Below are 19,706 nucleotides of genomic sequence, written 5' to 3'. Positions count from 1 at the left end.
AGTGGTATGATCACCCCTTTGAAGCTGCACTCAAACCATAACTTGAAACACATGTTCACAATAGTCTTTGTCAGTGACCATGCTCACTCCATGCCTAGGAATGCATGTCAAGCACAGACCGCATCTAAAATGTACGTGGACATGTAAATCTCTTCATGCATTCCTTCAGGCGACTGTCGAGCCTTCATGACTTTCTCCTTTAGCTAGTGAGCCAGTATGCTAAATCAGTTACATGGTCTTCCTTCTCTAGCTGGTTGGTGTAGCGTGACCACCCAACTTTGAGGGAAGGTCTCAATGTTTTCTTGGCCACTCAGTCGACATGTGAATATTACCAAGTATTGGCATGCCTTCCTTAATATATTTGTCTTATAAACCTAGTTGGGTGTCATCCTAAAACAAGCTGGCTCCTTTACACAATCCTTTAGGATCTCTCTAGAGTGACCTCTATTATTGGGCAAGCTAAATGGACGAGTCATGAAATTCATGGACTTGTTCATTTGATACATCTCATCGTAGTCTCATGCCCAGAAGGTTGCAAGCTTTGTCCCACTAACATTGCTCAAGGTCATCATCTCGAGGTCAGTGTGAGACACGATCCAGTGAATCATATCTACACATTGGAATGCAGAGTATCTGCATGCAATCTAGTACTAGCCAGACATATGGATGTTCATGTACACCTGACGGTCTTCAAGGTCTTCCCCAAAAGTACCTGTGAATGTCTCATTCACCTCTTGCCACTTCAGTTTGATTTCCTTGTCTAGATACAGCTTCGTATCTTAGTAGATCGGCATACTAGAGGACACCTGCTCGATTGCTGCTCCAGCTGCAATGTTGTGGGGGAAAGTATCCAACTCGGAATGACCCTAACCCACTCTAAGGGTGACAGTTCCTTAGCAACAGCTGAAAGCAAAGCTATCTAAAGTTTCTTCTTTATGACATGCAAGAGATAAAAGGGAGGGATCCACTTACCGATGTCTTGCGCAAATGGTCGATCCAATCTCCTTTGTTTGCCTCTTGCTCCCAGCTCCAAGTCTTTTCACGGGCCCAGCTACACGAGATCCTGCAAATAAGACAAGAAAAGGAAACTACGAGAAGCATGCATGCATAAATGATTCAAGGATTAGCATAAATCAAAAACGCAAGTAAGACAATACATCATTGAAACACATGCGAATAGAAGAACCTCAAATGCTTTATTAATATATGGAAGTAAGGTTCAGGCGGTGATACAACCATGCGAGGTCCAATCCAGCATCACCTTCCCGACGGAGAGAAATCTCTTCTTCACCTCCCTCAAGAAATCACCCAATACTCTCAACTGCAAACCAACAGCGATTCTTTGCACTGAATTCCGCCTTCCCAGATCCCATGGGATGAGATCCTTATATAGAGTTTTGGAGTGAAGATAAGCCAGCTTGATGTGTGACTTGTTGTCCTCTTCAACTCCAGTTGTTCTTCAGTTCTTCACTTGGAGTTTTTGTCTTCCACTTGGAGTTTTAGAAGCTCTTAACTCATCATTAGGCGAATCTTATGATCAAGTGTCTTTCTGGAAGCTTCCTGGGCACTGGCACATTGAGAGAAAGATTCCTCCACATGTCAAAGTACGCCCAGCGCAGGTAGCCTTTGTTGTACCTGATATGCAACGTAGGTAGCCTTTGTTGCACCTGCTATGCAACGCAGGTAGCCTTTGGAGCAGCTGCTTTGATCTAGAATTGACCTGTTTTTGAGTGTTTTTCAGTGGAGAACTGATTTGTAGTGCTGGGGTTTGTTGACCTTGTTCCTCTAAGGGTAAGAACAACATGTTTAGGGATTTTGGATCCCTTAGATTATTGACATTTCATGCTCTATGCTGTAAGGCACAAAAATGTCTATAACAGTTGCCCCTAAAGTATGATGGAGCTGGGAGCAAGAGGCAAACAAAGGAGATTGGATCGACCATTTGCGCAAGACATCGGTAAGTGGATCCCTTCCTTTTATCTCTTGCATGTCATAAAGAAGAAACTTTAGATAGCTTTATTAATATATGGAAGTAAGGTTCAGGCGGTGATACAACCATGCGAGGTCCAATCCAGCATCACCTTCCCGACGGAGAGAAATCTCTTCTTCACCTCCCTCAAGCAATCACCCAATACTCTCAACTGCAAACCAACAACGATTCTTTGCACTGAATTCCGCCTTCCCAAATCCCATGGGATGAGATCCTTATATAGAGTTTTGGAGTGAAGATAAGCCAGCTTGATGTGTGACTTGTTGTCCTCTTGAACTCCAGTTGTTCTTCAGTTCTTCACTTGGAATTTCTGTCTTCCACTTGGAGTTTTAGAAGCTCTTAACTCATCATTAGGCGAATCTTATGATCAAGTGTCTTTCTGGAAGCTTTCTGGGCACTGGCACATTGAGAGAAAGATTCCTCCACATGTCAAAGTACGCCCAGCACAGGTAGCCTTTGTTGTACATGCTATGCAACGCAGGTAGCCTTTGTTGCACCTGCTATGCAACGCAGGTAGCCTTTGGAGCAGCTGCTTTGATCTAGAATTGACCTGTTTTTGAGTGTTTTTCAGTGGAGAACTGATTTGTAGTGCTGTGGTTTGCTGACCTTGTTCCTCTAAGGGTAAGAACAACATGTTTAGGGACTTTGGATCCCTTAGATTATTGACATTTCATGCTCTATGCTGTAAGGCACAAAAATGTCTATAACAGTTGCCCCCTAAAGTATGAGGTCGTTCATCGGGTGAAATGCTTTATTAGGAGGATCCGAAGTTCATTCAAATCGTCGGGAGGTGACCTGTAACAAAATACAATACAATACATTATCTTTTCATACTTTCTTTTCATGATATAGCTGATGCGGGCATTTTCCATGATCAGCTTTATAAATACATTTGCCGTACATAAACAGACGATCGTCTGATAAGAGACGGATAATTCTCTGCTTTTAATTATCATCCTTTTAGTAGGATAATCATCTGTTGCACATGTCTATGTTTTTATCTCCTGAATATATATCGCAGCCCGGATGGATGAAACTAGATCCGGGGTCTTCAAACTTGTCCGATCTTCACTTTAGTACAAGTCGATCCATGTGAGAATTTCTTGAAGTCGAACATGGAAAGACATCGCTTGATTACCAGTCAATAATGTAAACTGTTAACAAGCGCGAGAGGAATCACCGATAATGATGATGACCCTCAAGGTACTGCAGCACAATTCACGTGGTGTGAATATAGGATCTGACGTCGAACACCACGCAAAGTCTCCTGGTCGAAGGTCATTAATGTATACCTATCGCCGGGAGTGAGAAACTTGCCATTGAGGCATGCAAGCTTCAAAGTACTGAGGGGGTGTTCCTAGATCAACTTCTTGGATAATGAGCTGATGTCGACAAGAAGTGATCCGTCAAAGGAGGACCTTAATGAATCCCACATCAGTGACACGGAACGGAGCTAGTGATGATTGGTGAAAACGATCTGTGAAATATGATTCAGGGTGGCGGTCATGGAAGGATGAAATATGATGTACGGTAGTGGATGGGACCCGGTTGACACTTTCTGAATGACATCTTTTAAACATATAACGACACTGATGAGATGGATCGGTAGCATTACCCCATGTATGGATGGTATGGCGAGACCATGGTGAAGGGACCGATGAATGATAATAACCCAACCCGATATTTACGGAGGCAAAAGTGTCATGTTCAAGAGCGACTTGCTACCATTAAGCTTTGAGGATCTTCCCAATTTTTCCCCAGTCATTTCTGACCAATACCTCTTTATTTTTGTCAAGCTTGAGGAGGATAACATATGCTTGATCTATAACTTTCCCTTCGGGCAAGCCCATCGCTATGTTTTAATGAGCCTAGCGATAGGGAAACTCGTTCTTGTCTAAAGACAAGTTTGTCACTATCTAATATTTTTAACGAGCCCAGCGACAAAGACAACTCAGTCCTTTTCATTTTTAGAGAGTCTGAAAAGTGTACATAAAGTAGACTCCAGGGGTCCTTTTTCGTCATCTAATCCCTTAAGTCCGAAAAAGTATAAAACAATACAGAAGGGATGAATGTTCGATATCTTTATCGATCCGAACTAGACAAGCGCTCGATCTTTTTGTGCAATAATCCCTCAGGTCCAAAAAGATTAAAATCTAGAGGAGGGATAGCTCTTCCGGTCCTTTTAACGAGCTGGAAGGCCAAAACTCGGCAAACTTTTCATTTTTTTTTACGAGTCAGTGAAAAGAGCTCAAAGAAGACTCGTATTTTGAGGAACGAGTGATAAACAGGGATAGCAGCAGATTCCAGGTACAGGTTGGAATTTTCCAATCACGGCAGTATTACAAGGATGGCTAAGTGGGATCACTCTTCGCAGCTGTTCCTCAAAATAGGTAAACACTCAAGTGGATGTGAATGATCGGCCAAATGAAAAAGTGGAGGTGACGGTGCACAAACACGACCAAGGCTTTTATGGCTGATGAATTTACGGTCTCAAATGGTTATTTACCGGTTCATTTTTTCTGAATGAGCTTGAACACTGGGGGAAGCATGCTCACAAGCTTACGTTTATTTTTTAACGAGCACGAATTTCCGCGTTAAAACTGCTCGGATCTTGCGTTTATTTTTTAACGAGCATGAACTTTGCCAAAACTGCTCGTTTGATAAGGTCAAATTCATATTTTACCATGACTAGTTTTTCTTTTCCAGAGATAGTACTGTTTTCATCAATTTGCTGCAACAAACTTGTTAGAAACGGATAACATGAAGTAAAAATACTAATATTTTACTTTGAATTACGTAAAAAGCAATTTAAAAGATGTTTTTACCTCTCATTTTACCATTTCATGTGCATTTGGTTTGTTGGAGCTTTGGAGGTGCCTCTTCCTCTTGATTTTTCACCAGCTGATTTCGGGAGATTCTGTGGACGATTTTCAGCGCCATTTCCTCCAGGTAGGAGCTAAACCCTAGCTCTATCTTTTCATGGTCTTATTTCTCAATTTTATGCTTGTTTTCCTGCCCCCATGAGCCCCTGGGGTTTCCTTAGGGCGCTCTACCATCAGCGCAGGTACCCTATATCGAAACCTGCGTTGGGGTGCTCATTTCCAAAGGTAGTTTGTCCCCCAACGCAGGTGATACCCTTCCCTACCTGCGTTGGGCGCAGAAAACATCTTGGTTGCACAATTGTGATGAGATTTTTGCCATTTTATTCACTGATTCAGGGATCTTACTCCTCCTCTCATTTGTTTTGCAGAGTTTATTGGAGCAGAATGACTCTTACGTGGCGAGAATGAGAGCATGAAGAGGAGGACATGATTGCCCTCCATGATCCTGTTACCGCGAACGTGTTGCGGAACTGTGGCTTGCTAAAATTCTTCCGCATATCTAGCATGAGGGCACAGATACGTTTACTGCAGTACCTGCTTGATGCTTGGGATCCTGTTAACCAAGTGTTCCAGATTAGGGGCAAGTCCATCCCTTTGACCATAGTGGACATTTACTTCTTGACTGGGTTGTCAAGGCGGGGTGCCCCCATTTCCTTGTCCGGTTCGGCCCGAGGGAGTGATTCCGTGAAAGATTATATCCGTCAGTATTGCAGGGAGGGATCTCAGCCGAGCAGAGACGGCAAGATTTCTATCTGTGATGTCACTGACAGGTCTCTCAGGTCTATTCTGTACACGATTTGTAGGATGGCCGGTAGTGCATCCCCTCATGTTGCCAACAGGTCATATGTGCAGCACGCCCTGGAATGTCTTGAGCCGAAAGTTTTTAACTGGTGTGATGCAGTACTGGTTCAGATGAAAAACCAGTTGACCAAAGTAAAGGACAGGAGACTGAAGAATTTTGGCTTTGGTTCAGTTTTGACTGCCTTCGCTTTGGAGAAGATACCCCTGATGCAACCTCAGTACATTATCCTCGACTTGCCACCTCCCACTGAGCCACGCATGCAAAGGTGGGTTGACCACATGGCCAGACATGCAGGTCAATCTAAGATTACTTTTACTGATGCCTTCTTTAGGTGGTTCGAGCGGCAGGATATGGCTTTTTCCGAGTATCCATATATTGGCATGGACTTCCGAGGTGATCCGGATTTGGTACTACCAGATGGCGAGCAGTGGGGTGATCTTGGTAAATATTTTGACCTTATAACTGTTTATTGTTTTTATTTATAATGTCCTTGTGCTTTACTCTATCAAGACTCTAATCAAACTCATGTGTGCATGCAAATGTGGGCCCTGTCCGTCCAGCAGTTCGCCTGAGAGTTCCGGCTGCTGCCCCAGTAGGGGAGGCTCCAGGGAGAGCTATTCTCCGTGACCTTGACTTGGCCGAGACTCTTGCAGCTGTGCAGGAACAGGTCGAGGGTCTTACCTTCGGGATTCCGGATGTACGGATTGACGAGTTGCCCCTGCGATTGCAGCGACATACTGCTGGTGTTCCTAGACGATGGTCTCGTCTTCTGCGCATGATCGCACAGGCCGTGGCATGTTATCATGAGCATCACTAGGCTAGGGTGCCCCCCAGCCATTTTTGAGTTTTTGGGGTCATATGACCGATTTTGTCTTGGTTACAGAACATTGTATGTAAACCGTAAACAGTTATATATATTTTTGATTCTCGGGGTTTATTCCAGTTTTTATGTGATCCATGTATGAAACATCGATGATGCTTCTCTTTTTATCAAATTTGCAAATGTCTATCTAACACATAATTTGCTAATGAGTCGGTTAATGTGTTTAAGTTTCTGGAAATGTGTTGATATTGGATAAAATCAAACTGTCTTTCCAAGATTTTAACTCTTAGGAACTTGCGATAAATAGCTGGATTTCGGACAGAGTAGGTACCGTTGAGCTGTAGTACCACGAGCTGTGAGTCTAGCCTGACGACTAGCCGGCGTATGCCATGGGTGATGGCATCAGAGAGGAGCTCTATCAATGCGCTATACTCAGCGATATTATTTGTTGATTGACCAATACAGACCCCTCTGAAACTCATTAACTCGCCGCTTGGTTAAAAAATGGCCCAAGCTGCTGAGGATAGGTTCCTCGTACTACGACTCGCTCCGTCAGCATATCCAACCCACGGTTCCAATGGATTTGACATCTGCAATAAATGTAAAAAGCGGATTACTTAAACCAGAACAAACGCTTTAGCGAAAACAAAAATGTAACAAAAGCATACAGGTTACTATTAGGCATAGTAATGCTTAAGGTACAACCCGTTGCGGGGTTGCGCCAGTGGAATTCCATCATAATCTACCAACTCGTAGGCACCTTTTGCTAACACACTTTTAACAATATAAGGGCCCATCCATAAGGACTTGAATTTCCCAGCTCCCAATTTATCGGATTCTTGGTCATAAAGCAAGACCAAATCACCTTCCGAGAAGACACGGGGTTTGACATTTTTGTCGAACTGCGCTTTGACTCGTTTCTTATGGGCTTCGTTGGCCAAGGCGGCATCATGACAAGTTTCATCCAACTGGATTAACTCCAAGAAACGAGCTTCTTCTTCTGAGGTTCCGGGGAGGAGATCAATTGCGAGTTTAAGGGACGAAATTTCACACTGGATTGGTAGGATCGCTTCCAGGCCATACACCAGTTGAAACGGTGTGAACCTAGTGGCATTCCTTACCGATGTTCGGTAGGCCCACAAAGCCGAGTACAGGATCAAATGCCATCTTATTTTGTGAACCCCCACCATCCTTTGCAGCATGCGCTTCAGGACTTTGTTGATCGCTTCAACTTGTCCGTTAGCTTGCGGATAGTACGGAGTAGAGCTGTCGTGAGACAATCCTAGTTTGGCAGTTAATTCAACCATCATGTGATTGTGGAAATGCGATCCATGATCTGTTACTATGGCCTGTGGCACGCCGAATCTAGCGACCACATGATTAAAAAAGAATAGGGCTGTTGTTTCACTAGTGTTATCCAATGTAGGCATCGCTTCGGCCCATTTGGTAAAATAGTCAACTGCGACTATAATATACCCATGCCCCCCGGTCAAGGTGGGGTTACATTGCATGAAATCGATGCCCCACTTGGCGAAAGGCCCCACAGCTATTATTGGCTGTAGAGGAGCGGGGGTCTTCTGGTTTTGCTATCAAAAATCTGACATGCATGGCAACATCTAACTGCGGTTATGCAATCTTTGAACATGGTTGGCCAGAAGTATCCTGCTCGTAAGATTCTTTGTGCTGTAGCATATCCAGATTGATGCCCCCCACATGTGCCTGAATGACATTCATTCAGGGCTTTTTCGGCCTCCTCATGGGTTAGACACCTCCTCAGGACCGTATCGACACCACGACGGTAAAGCGTATCACCGACGATCATGTAGTCTTTTGCTTGGTATCGAATGCGTTTTTGTTCTGAGTGAGAGGTGTCTGGCCGAAACTTTTGGGTTTGGAGATAAACTATTATATCTCCATACCACTCATCACTTGCTGATATCAGAAACAAACTTTCGTCCACGATTGATTCTTTGGACGTTTCATCATTGTACGATGACGGGAAATCGCATAATAATTCTGCGAAAACTAAAGCTTTCTTTGATTTGGATTTCACAAATTCCAGATCAAACTCTTGAAGGATATCTATCCACTTTGAATATTTGCCCCCAAGCAACTGTCGCGACAGTATATAATTCATGGGGTTGCAATCGGACAATACAGTGGTTTTCCTAAAGAGGACATAATGTCGAAATCTTTGAATTGCTTGAACAGCTGCTAATGCCAGCTTTTCAACATGAGAATATCTACTTTCTATATCATTTAAGTTTTTACTTAAATAATATATAGGGTGTTCTATTCCATCGACTTCTTGAACTAAAACCATTGCAATGGTCGTATCTGCTGCAGCCAGATACAGGTTAAAATCCCTTAGATAGTCTGGGGCGTACATTAATGATGCTTTGATTAGCGCTTCTTTCAAAGCATCAAAGGAAGCTTGTGCAACCTGGTCCCAGACGAAAGGTACATCCTTTTTCAGGAGACGGGTATAACCTTTAGCAAGTTCTGCGTAATTCGGAATGAACCTCCTCAGAAAGTTTGCTTTCCCTTGGAGTTTCTGAATCTGAAGCAAGTTCGAAGGTGGAGGCAAATTAATGATTGCCTGCACCTTGCAAGGGTCGAGACGAATCCCATCCTTGGAGACCATAAAGCCAAGTAAACGACCAGAACCGACGCAAAACACACATTTGTGCGGATTGAGTCTTATCTTGTAGTGTCGGCAACGTAGAAATATTGCTCTTAGATCCGGATGATCAGTCCGCTTTTGCGAATGAGCCGGAAGATCATCGAGATAAGGTTGAACGATGTTCTTGATGTCATGGAAAGCATAATTCATTGCTCTCTGAAACGTCGCCCCTGCGTTCTTTAAACCAAAGGGTAATTTTCGATAAGCGAAGGTGCCCCACGGACAAATAAATGCAGTCTTTGACTGGTCCTGTGGGCGGATATTAATTTGATTATACCCGGAAAATCCGTCCATAAACGAAAAGATTTCACATCCGGCGCATTCATCAATTATCTGGTCGATGAAGGGTGTAGGGTAGTTGTCCTTTGGACAAGCTTGATTTACATCCCTATAATCGACGCACACTCGTATTGTTCCTTGTTTCTTCATAACAGGGACAATATTCGATACCCAATCGGTTAGAGGAACCGGGTAGATGAAACCAGCATGGAGGAGTTTTTCAACTTCTGCCTTAATAGCAGCGGCTTTCTTGGGGTGCACCTGCCGAAGCCGTTGTCTTACTGGTTTGACATCAGGATAAATCTTAATTTCATGTTCAACGATACTCGAGTCAATGCCTGGCATTTCATCATACGACCAAGCAAAGACATCTCTAAATTCGCGGAAAAGAGCTTTATATATTTCTTGTTCTGAAGGGGAACAACCTTTGCCAATATAAATATTCTCTACAATGTCCGTTTTGGTCGAGATATTTATGGCTATAGTCTCTTCTATATTGGATAGGTTTCTCTCGGAATCGACTGTATTTACAGTATTTTTTAGGAACTCAAATACTGAAGGGTGATAGAGATCGCCTTGAGTATCTTCCTGAGGAAGGGAACGATGGTGGTTATCATCCCATGGTGCCCCCTCAATCAACATTGACTGCAGGATTCCTTCGTCACTTGCATGCACTCGTGACCAAGGATCCAAAGGGGTACCACATTCTCCTGACCTATCTACCCAAACGCTTGACGAGCATTTATTTTGGCTCGCCTCCCATGCCTGAAACATTGATTGCTACAATATTTCGATTGGGCTCGGGTGCAACACCATTGCCCGATCCATGACGACTTTATCTTTTGCGACTTTCGTGGAAGATATCATGTTGCAGGTAGCCACCAATGGTACATTTCCTATGTACATATGATTTGGTAGCGAGAAAGTACCCATCATCGTGGGGTCTTTCAACAGGCCTACTCCTATATCTTGAATTGAATGGTCGCTTTCATGGATCATGGGAATGCTTCCCGTAACTTGTGAACCATTAAGGAGGAAGTTCTGTTGGTCGACGACCGTAATCCCTCCTTCAAACGGGAAAGCGATCTTCCTAAAATAAGTCGACACGACAGCTGCCATGGCATAAATCCATGGTCTTCCCAGTAGGATGTTGTAATCTAGATTTCCATCTATGACTTCAACATCAATCTCTACTGTTTTTCCACCTAGTTCAACTTTCAAGTTACTTAGGATACCGTAAGGGGTATATGTCCTACCGTCGAAAACCTTTAGTGTTGTCGAAGATCTCGACAAGGTTGGTGACCCTAGCGTTTTCCAGCAGCTCATTGACATAATACATGTCGATGCCCCCTCGTCAATAATTGTTCTGTGAACAGTTTTGTTGAGGGCCTTCACTTGAATCAGGAAAGCTAGCTGAGCTGGTAACTGAGGGTCATACCCTTTGTGATCAAAGGACACAAGATTGGAATCCTTAGGATCAACCCCCCCTATTGCTGATAACAATGCCTGCCTTTGGGATGGACAATTTTGCAGCACTTCTAGAGTCGACATAGCGGATGGCGATTGAGCCAAATCTTCCACTATGTTATAATGCTGCGCCGCTCTGGCACGAGGATTAAACGTCGACTTGTGTACTACACCCTTAGGTGGTTTTATCGTTAATTCTGGCATTATGGGTGGGACAACTTCTGTCGAAGTTGTTGTCGAACTACTAGGTTGATCTTTACCTTTTTCGTTTGACAGTTGCGGATTCCCATAATCTTTGCTCCTTGTCGAAATCAAAGCATCATTTTGCTTAGAGATCGACAACATCAGCAATTGCGAGGGGGAAGCATTTCCACTATCAACCATGTTTTGACCTGGATTGGGAAATGGATCCGTCAACACAGCTGGGTTCTTTGGACTTTTAAAGAATCTCTTGAGCTCAGCTTTGTATGGACAATCTGTTGTCTTGTGATCTTCGTCACATATCATACAGGGCCATTTCTTTTTCCCTTTCTCAGGAGAGTTAGAAGAAGTTTTTTCAGGTGACGGACCATCCTGTTGCTTCTTCTTCCCTTTGTTTTTCTTCTTCTTGCTTCCTGGTTGATTGGTTTCTTTGCCTTTATCTGCTGATATGGCATTTACTTCCGAAGCAAGAATCTCTTCATGGGCATTTCGATCTGAAGTTTTACGGGCTTTCTGAGGTGAAGCCTTTCTCGACTTCGCGCTTGCAGTGCCAATCACGCCATCTCCGGCATGAGAGTCAATATTCGATTTAGGAGGGGGAGGAATTGAAAATTCAGGTCTGGGGGCATCATGTATTTTGTCATAGAGCGTGCCCGACTGAGTATATACCAAGTCTAAATATTGAGCACGAGCAATGACTTGCTCCTCTGTTACGACTCCCCCCTTGGCCACATCCTCCATTATAGCCGGAAGTAATGACTTTATAAACCATTCAGCTAGTAGCTGATCAGGAACGTATGTTTTCACCATCCTACGTCGACGACGCCACTCATGTATATGATCAGATATGTGAGTAGCTGTCGTCTGTTTGAAGTTGGTCAGTATCTCGGTTCCTATTTCATACCTGATAGGTAATTGAAAATGGGTTAAGAAAGTCGTGGCTAAGGAGCTGAAATTGTCGAAAGAGGCTCTTGGCAATTCTATATACCATTTGGCCGCTGGACCTGTCAATGTCCTCTGGAAGAGGCGAAGTCTTATCGAATCATCGTTCAGAGTGTTCGATGAACACCACAGATGAAAGGTCATGACGTGATTCGACGGGTCTTCACCTGGATTTCCATTGAATTTAGGAATGTCGGAGGGAAGCTTGTGAGGAATCGCCGGCCACCAAGGGACGTAGGCAATCGGATCGTTTGTCAACCGATGTAAATCGGGTAACTCCAAAGTTGCCACAAATGGCAGCTGTTGACTCAGGTTAGGTGAAGCGTACCCAGGATACGATGGAATCGCCTGAGCAGTTGGTCTTTGCATACCAGCATAATGCAATTGATGTTGATATGACTGATACGGTTGATGGACTACTCCACCATAGAGTGGTTGGTTTTGACCGTATTGTAGGTACGGTTGTCCATTGTTCGCAAAAATTTGCTACTCAGTACCTTGGTACACTTGCTGGAACTGCGGTTGTTGATACTGCACCAACCATGGTTGTGATACCATTGGTTGTTGTGCGATGCTTACCACTGGGCCAAGATGAGGGGTAAGGGTACCCGTTTGTGCTTGTGTCGCCCCGCCAGTTGGTGATTGTGGTTGGGTTGCAGGGTCAAAGGGTTGTTGCATTACAACCTGAGAAAACTGAGGTTGACATGCAACAGGTATCGTTTGAACTTGCGACACAGTCACAATTGCTGGTGTCGTCGGGATGTTCGTCACAGGCATTTGTTGTTGCATAGAATACACAACTCTTGGTTGCTGGGGTAGCATAGGTATCCAACCACTTGTAGTTATTCCAGGATAACCTGAGTATGGTTGTGAACTCCCGTATGGGTAACCTCCCGGAGGGGGTAATGAAAAAGCATATTGCCCCCCATACGGTGGTGGTCCGGAACTGAGAGGATTTATTACACCTCGAGGACCGGATTTCCCAAACTGATTTCCGAAAGGATCAATCTGTTGAGTTCCAACATAGGAGTTACCAGGTATTATCCCGGCAGAACAAACAGGAACAGACCATACTGTCGTCATGGCCCCCGAAGGGACCCCCTCCAGCTGTTGAGAGTTAGGGATAGATGGTATGCCGGCAAACATTGTCGGAATGACTGCAGGGAGTTCTGCTGTCGCTGTGTCATTTGGCACAGTCCTAGATGTTGACGGTTGTTCAGACATTTTGAGTCTATCCAGTAGATTGCCTAGTGATTCTTCAGGAACTTCTCTGGGTGATAGGCTAGCTTCTGATGCAGTAGGAAGTAGAGTGATCCCTACTCCAAAATGTGTTGGAGTAGTTGCTTGCGGATCTTCCACAATCTCTTCTATTGCGATCAGACCGGGTGGAAGAGGAAGACCGTCAGGTCCGTAGAATATTTCTGGTGCCGAAGAAGGGGTTGTTTCGACAGCAACAGTTGTTTGAGGAGCAAGACCCTCTGAACCGATCACTGATGGAACTGATTCAGTAACACAAGTATTTGCTCTCAGACTACAGTGTTACTGTCCTTCTGGGGCTGTTGAACTTCTTCAATAGGGGCAGGGTTTCCAGAAATGTTTGGAGTAACCGGAACCTCAGATGTCGGCGGAACACTTGTTCTAACTTTGACAGGAGATTTGGAACCAGTTGAACGAGGTCGCTTTGCCCGGGTTGTTTTCGATTCCAGGGACAAAGACGTTTGTCTCGTATTCCTCCGCGAACGACGGTTCATCGATTGAGTTTCTTCCACGATTGCGGATTACTTGATCAACCAACAATTCACAGGGTAAAATGTGTTTTCGAATTGAATTAATTTTAAACGCTTTTAAGACACAACTTGCTTTTTCATGTTTTAAGAGTCGAGAAAAAGCTAAAGATGACTCTAGTCTCCTTCGATGTATTAACGAGCCCGAAGTGACAAATGCTCAGATGGACTTTTTCAGTTATAGAGTTTGAAAAAGGCCAAAAGAAACTACTCTGGAGTTCTAGGCAAGGGTGTGCCAAACCTTTCGCGAAACCACAGAATACGTTTTACGGTACGAGTGGTCGATCTTCGTGAATGCTGTGTTCACTGCATCGCGATCAGTAGGGCGGCCGACACAGCTTCCTATGGATAAAGGCTTTGTTCCTATAGGGGTCCCCCAATATACGCGACGGTACGCAGGGGCACAAGTCCGTATTAGTGCTATCGTCCCTCAGGAGGAATCACCCACCTTCGTAGAGATCGACAGTCACTATGTTTAACGACGCCGGTTCACGTCTCTACCTAGACCTCTACTGTGTTTCGTTATGTTTCAAAGTGTTGTTAGATAAATTCAGTTCTTTTTAGGTTGATCTTGCTTAGCAGTTTGCCTTTATGGATCACCACGTGATGTATGAGACAACTCCTAAATGCAGTCTAAGAATGATAAGCAAGCTTTTTTCAATTCTTTCAACTTATGAAAACCTTAACTAGTGAAGGAAAAGAAAGACATCATCTTTTCAAACAGATCATAGAGCACACATTGATGCACTTTTCCTAAATCGACATGCAAGCTGTCAAAATGCACATGCACAATGCAAGTATTTCTTTTCTTCTTTCTTAATGTTGGTGTATGACAAAAAGAAAGCTGTTGTATAATTTCGAATTCGATTTCAAGCATAAGCAAACAAGTTTTGTCCAATAATCAAAAGAACACCTTAAGATTCACTCATTTCAACACAAGAAATACTGAAATTCGAACCATATAACGAAAGCAAATGCTCAAGCAGCTATGAACAGCAATAAACTAGCTCTTAGAATTAGAACGACACTTTCTCACAGGTCTAGATCCAAGAGGTCATAGCAAGACTAGTTCACTTTCGCTATGGGAAACTGTGAATGACAGCAAGAAATACAATAAGAACAATCACGGTTTCTTCATACAACTGAGGGGGAATGAAGGCAAAGAGAAGTGGTTTCAGCTGGGTATACAGGTTGACAACAGGCTGCAAAAACAATACTGAAAACTGGGCAACAGACAGTGGGAAATCCCAGCTGCACAAGGCAAAACTGGATCAGCGCAGGTGTTGCACTGTCAATCTGAGATGCAGCGCAGGTAGCCCCTTCGGGACCTGCGTTGCAGTGCAGGTAGCCTTTGTTGCAGCTGCACTGATGAGACAACTCTCGTCTCTCTCAGATTCCGGCTCACAGTTTGCTCAAAAATGAACGGTTTTTGGCCAAATCAGAGGCTATCAGTCAAGTATACTCTAGAGGATGATTAAAGGAAGATGAACACTATCACAAAGAGCTAAAAAGAGTCCTTGTGGATCAGCTCTTCAAATCATAAACATGCCCAGCACTGGGCTAGAGTAGCTGCCCCTCTACTTTGCATTCGAAGGACTCGAATGCAGTTCGATTCGGTACTCTTTTGTTTAAGAAATGAATAGCAAGAAACACAAGCTACCAACAAGACACGATCCCCAGCGGAGTCGCCAGTCTGTTGTGGGGGAAAGTATCCAACTTGGAATGACCCTAACCCACTCTAAGGGTGACAGTTCCTTAGCAACAGCTGAAAGCAAAGCTATCTAAAGTTTCTTCTTTATGACATGCAAGAGATAAAAGGGAGGGATCCACTTACCGATGTCTTGCGCAAATGGTCGATCCAATCTCCTTTGTTTGCCTCTTGCTCCTAGCTCCAAGTCTTTTCACGGGCCCAGCTACACGAGATCCTGCAAATAAGACAAGAAAAGGAAACTACGAGAAGCATGCATGCATAAATGATTCAAGGATTAGCATAAATCAAAAACGCAAGTAAGACAATACATCATTGAAACACATGAGAATAGAAGAACCTCAAATGCTTTATTAATATATGGAAGTAAGGTTCAGGCGGTGATACAACCATGCGAGGTCCAATCCAGCATCACCTTCCCGACGGAGAGAAATCTCTTCTTCACCTCCCTCAAGCAATCACCCAATACTCTCAACTGCAAACCAACAGCGATTCTTTGCACTGAATTCCGCCTTCCCAGATCCCATGGGATGAGATCCTTATATAGAGTTTTGGAGTGAAGATAAGCCAGCTTGATGTGTGACTTGTTGTCCTCTTCAACTCCAGTTGTTCTTCAGTTATTCACTTGGAGTTTCTGTCTTCCACTTGGAGTTTTAGAAGCTCTTAACTCATCATTAGGCGAATCTTATGATCAAGTGTCTTTCTGGAAGCTTCCTGGGCACTGGCACATTGAGAGAAAGATTCCTCCACATGTCAAAGTACGCCCAGCGCAGGTAACCTTTGTTGTACCTGCTATGCAACGCAGGTAACCTTTGTTGCACCTGCTATGCAACGCATGTAGCCTTTGGAGCAGCTGCTTTGATCTAGAATTGACCTGTTTTTGAGTGTTTTTCAATGGAGAACTGATTTGTAGTGCTGTGGTTTGCTGACCTTGTTCCTCTAAGGGTAAGAACAACATGTTTAGGGACTTTGGATCCCTTAGATTATTGACATTTCATGCTCTATGCTGTAAGGCACAAAAATGTCTATAACATGCAATACCATCAGTGTCCTAAGATCCTGATCTCTTAGAAGCCATTGAGATAGATGAACACCTAAATGATCTGGAAACAAGCAACATGCATGGCAAGAAATATGTCAATGAAAACAAAGAAAATCTAGGGAAGAAGCTGGGAAACTAATGAGCAAGATTACGCAAATTTCAGTGGGACGTTGAGTGACAGGCTACCAGAACTACGCAAAAGGAATTATGGGCTATCTGGGAGAATGGACTAGTTGTTGGATCTATGAAATACGCAATCCACTTGGGTAGTTAGCTGCTGGGATTATGCAATGCTCAATTCCAGCTAGGAAAGGTTGCTGGCCTAGGGGCATATTTGTGCAAATTTTAGGGCCAAGCAACCACTGACCTCCAAAAATGCACAATTCAGTCCAAGAGGCTAATTTTAAGCAAGAATGCACAAATCTGGAGAGGCATGTGAGCCTTCCTTCCCCATATTGTGCAATACTGTCTTACTGGGGGGCAGAGCCCAATCCAAGGTTGGCCCGACTTGCCGACAGGCAACTAAAAACAAGTAAGTCAATGAAATGCATGGCAACACTAAGTGGTAGCAGCAGTGATAAACAGTGCATGAAAACATGAATGGAAGATTCAGCGAATAGATCAACATGCATGTGGGTGAGGTCATTCGTCGGTTGGGCGAATGTCCATGCAAAATAGTGTCATGCATGCGACAATAGTGAGATAGCAACCAAAACTGAAACAGAGCTAGAACAAGCTAGAATACATGTAAATGATTGCAAGCATTCAAAGAAAATAAGCAAACAACACTCACACAAGAAAATACACAAAAAGCGATAGAAATGTTGAAAAAGACAAGTTGAGGCCACTTACCCATGAATAGCGAAGCCAGATGTGTCAAATATTCTTGGATGTGTTGTGGCATGTCAGAGCTCCAAGATTGATGTGAATGAATGAGCTTTGATGCGTCGAATAAATAATTTTGGCCTTATGACGCACATGCCACAAATCTAGGAAAAAGTGACACTTGGAGGGAAACTCCTAAAACAACTTTTCATGTAACCCCCGACTGCCAAAAATAACTCCCGGAATCATGGGATACCTTTTGCATGTTGTCTCTTACTATTACAAGAAGATCAAGTCATGCATGCATGAAATTCAAGTTGCCTTGGTCTCGGGTGGAACTGGTCAACTGGATTGTTCATGCATGCAACTGCTCAACTGTTCAAGAAAAAATCATATTCTTGACTGTGAGTTGGGTTGATTGCCCAAGGGGATTGTGCAATTTCTGGGCCCAACGACTGACTTCTGGCCAAATTTATGCAAATCTTGGGTTGAACAAGCTGTTGCTGGGAAAAACTACACAAATCGTGCTGGGAGGGCTGGCTGGCAAGATTGCGCAATCTTGGAGCCCAACAGTAGACTGTCAGAGGGGATTGCACAATTCCTAGAGGGAAGGTTGGTTACCCTCTATAAATGTGAAAATTTCACTAGGAAGTTGCTCAACGTATAGCTGGACCAAGTCTAGATGAGCATCCTATGAGGGAAATGGATCAATTGTGATCGACAGGCTACCTTTGTGTGAGGAAAGCACTGAAGCTTGAGTACTTGACGAAACAAGACAAAGTATTGTGTAAGTTTGGTAGGGAGGCTCCAAAATAGGCTAAGGTAAAATTTTGGATGGTGGTTGTAGCCGCTACAACACACCGTCAACATTTTGGCACTAGAAGGAGGGCCAGATGACAAGCTGAGTCCTCAAATCTATTTTGAATCTCTACACATCTATCATGGTTCACTACTGAGCTTCTCTTCCAAAATGTATGTCTTATGGAAATGCTTTCATCATCTCGGAACAACTCTCAGATAACTTGTCTCATAAAACTTTTGATGGTGCAGGCTACGTAGCCTTGGTAAGGCACGCGGTCAGCATTGTAGGCTCATGTGAAAGACATGGATTCTTGGAAGAATTCATGAGCTAAGCATTGTTCATCTACACACTTCAAGGGAACCCAATGCATTGGTGTGCCACACTGCCCAAAAAATCCATTCATTCTCTTGCTCATCTGGTCACAAAGATAGACTGTGCTTTCAATCACTATGACCGAAAAGCACTCAACAAAGTATTCTGAAAATACAAAAAGCACCCAATGAATCCGTTGAACAGTTTCACACACGCTTTTGTAATCTTGCATATTGATTCCTGGAAGATGATATTGATTTGGAATTTCATGATGGAAGATTTGAGTATGTTCTTCACATATCTAAACCCTGCTCAACACACTTCGGTGATGGAGCTGCGCAATCAGGCAGGCACAGTTGTTGTCATAAGTGTTGTCTGCCTCACCTCATCAAACAACTCCACCACTGCGAAGTGATGTGGGAGATCATGCACACACCTCTATTGAAGTGTCCCATCCTCCCACCTCACCTACTCTTAAGATTTGCACGGGTTTGGCTAGCAAGCCTGTCGGTTGTCACGTGGACTCTTTCCCTCAACCTTCGTCGTCGTATTGTGGTGATCCTCTATATTGTATTGTTTTGTGTTCTCCCATTCTAGACTCCTCACCTACTATGAACAAGGATCAAGTTCTCGATGGAGTTGGTGTTAGGCAGCCAACCTGTGCCATCATTCATGATGAGTGTGTGCAGGAATCTAAAGAAGAGCACACGATGAACGATGTATCCCTTCCAACCGCACCTCATCTTCTTCGTCCTAACATCCCTTGTGATTCTACCACTGCTGATTTCCCCTGTGAAAATTCATTTCTGGATGCTTCAACTTCTGATCATTCACATGGCACCTTGGATGTCAGTCCTTCATCACAGTGTGGATAGGACACATCTTCCTCGAAAAATCCATTCAATTTGTCATCTATCTTTCTTGAACACATAGAGGGTGAACATCTTTGCTTCTCATCTACCCCTCTACCCAATTCATCAAATCATGAGGATGCCGATAAGCATCTTGAATTTTATGATCTTAGTTTTCATGATCTATTCACTTCCTCATTCGATCACGATGTCGATTCAACCATTGTTCATTTATCTAAGACATTGGTCTACAATGATCTATCCATCAAAGAAGCCGAAACCCCCCAGATTATTGAGGCACTTCAGTGTGAGT

Source organism: Pinus tabuliformis, chromosome 2_1 (assembly GCF_031772625.1).
Source record: "Pinus tabuliformis cultivar Carrire ecotype Pingquan chromosome 2_1, CPIR1, whole genome shotgun sequence".
Taxonomy (NCBI): Eukaryota; Viridiplantae; Streptophyta; class Pinopsida; order Pinales; family Pinaceae; genus Pinus; species Pinus tabuliformis.
This window is presented reverse-complemented; position numbering follows the sequence as displayed.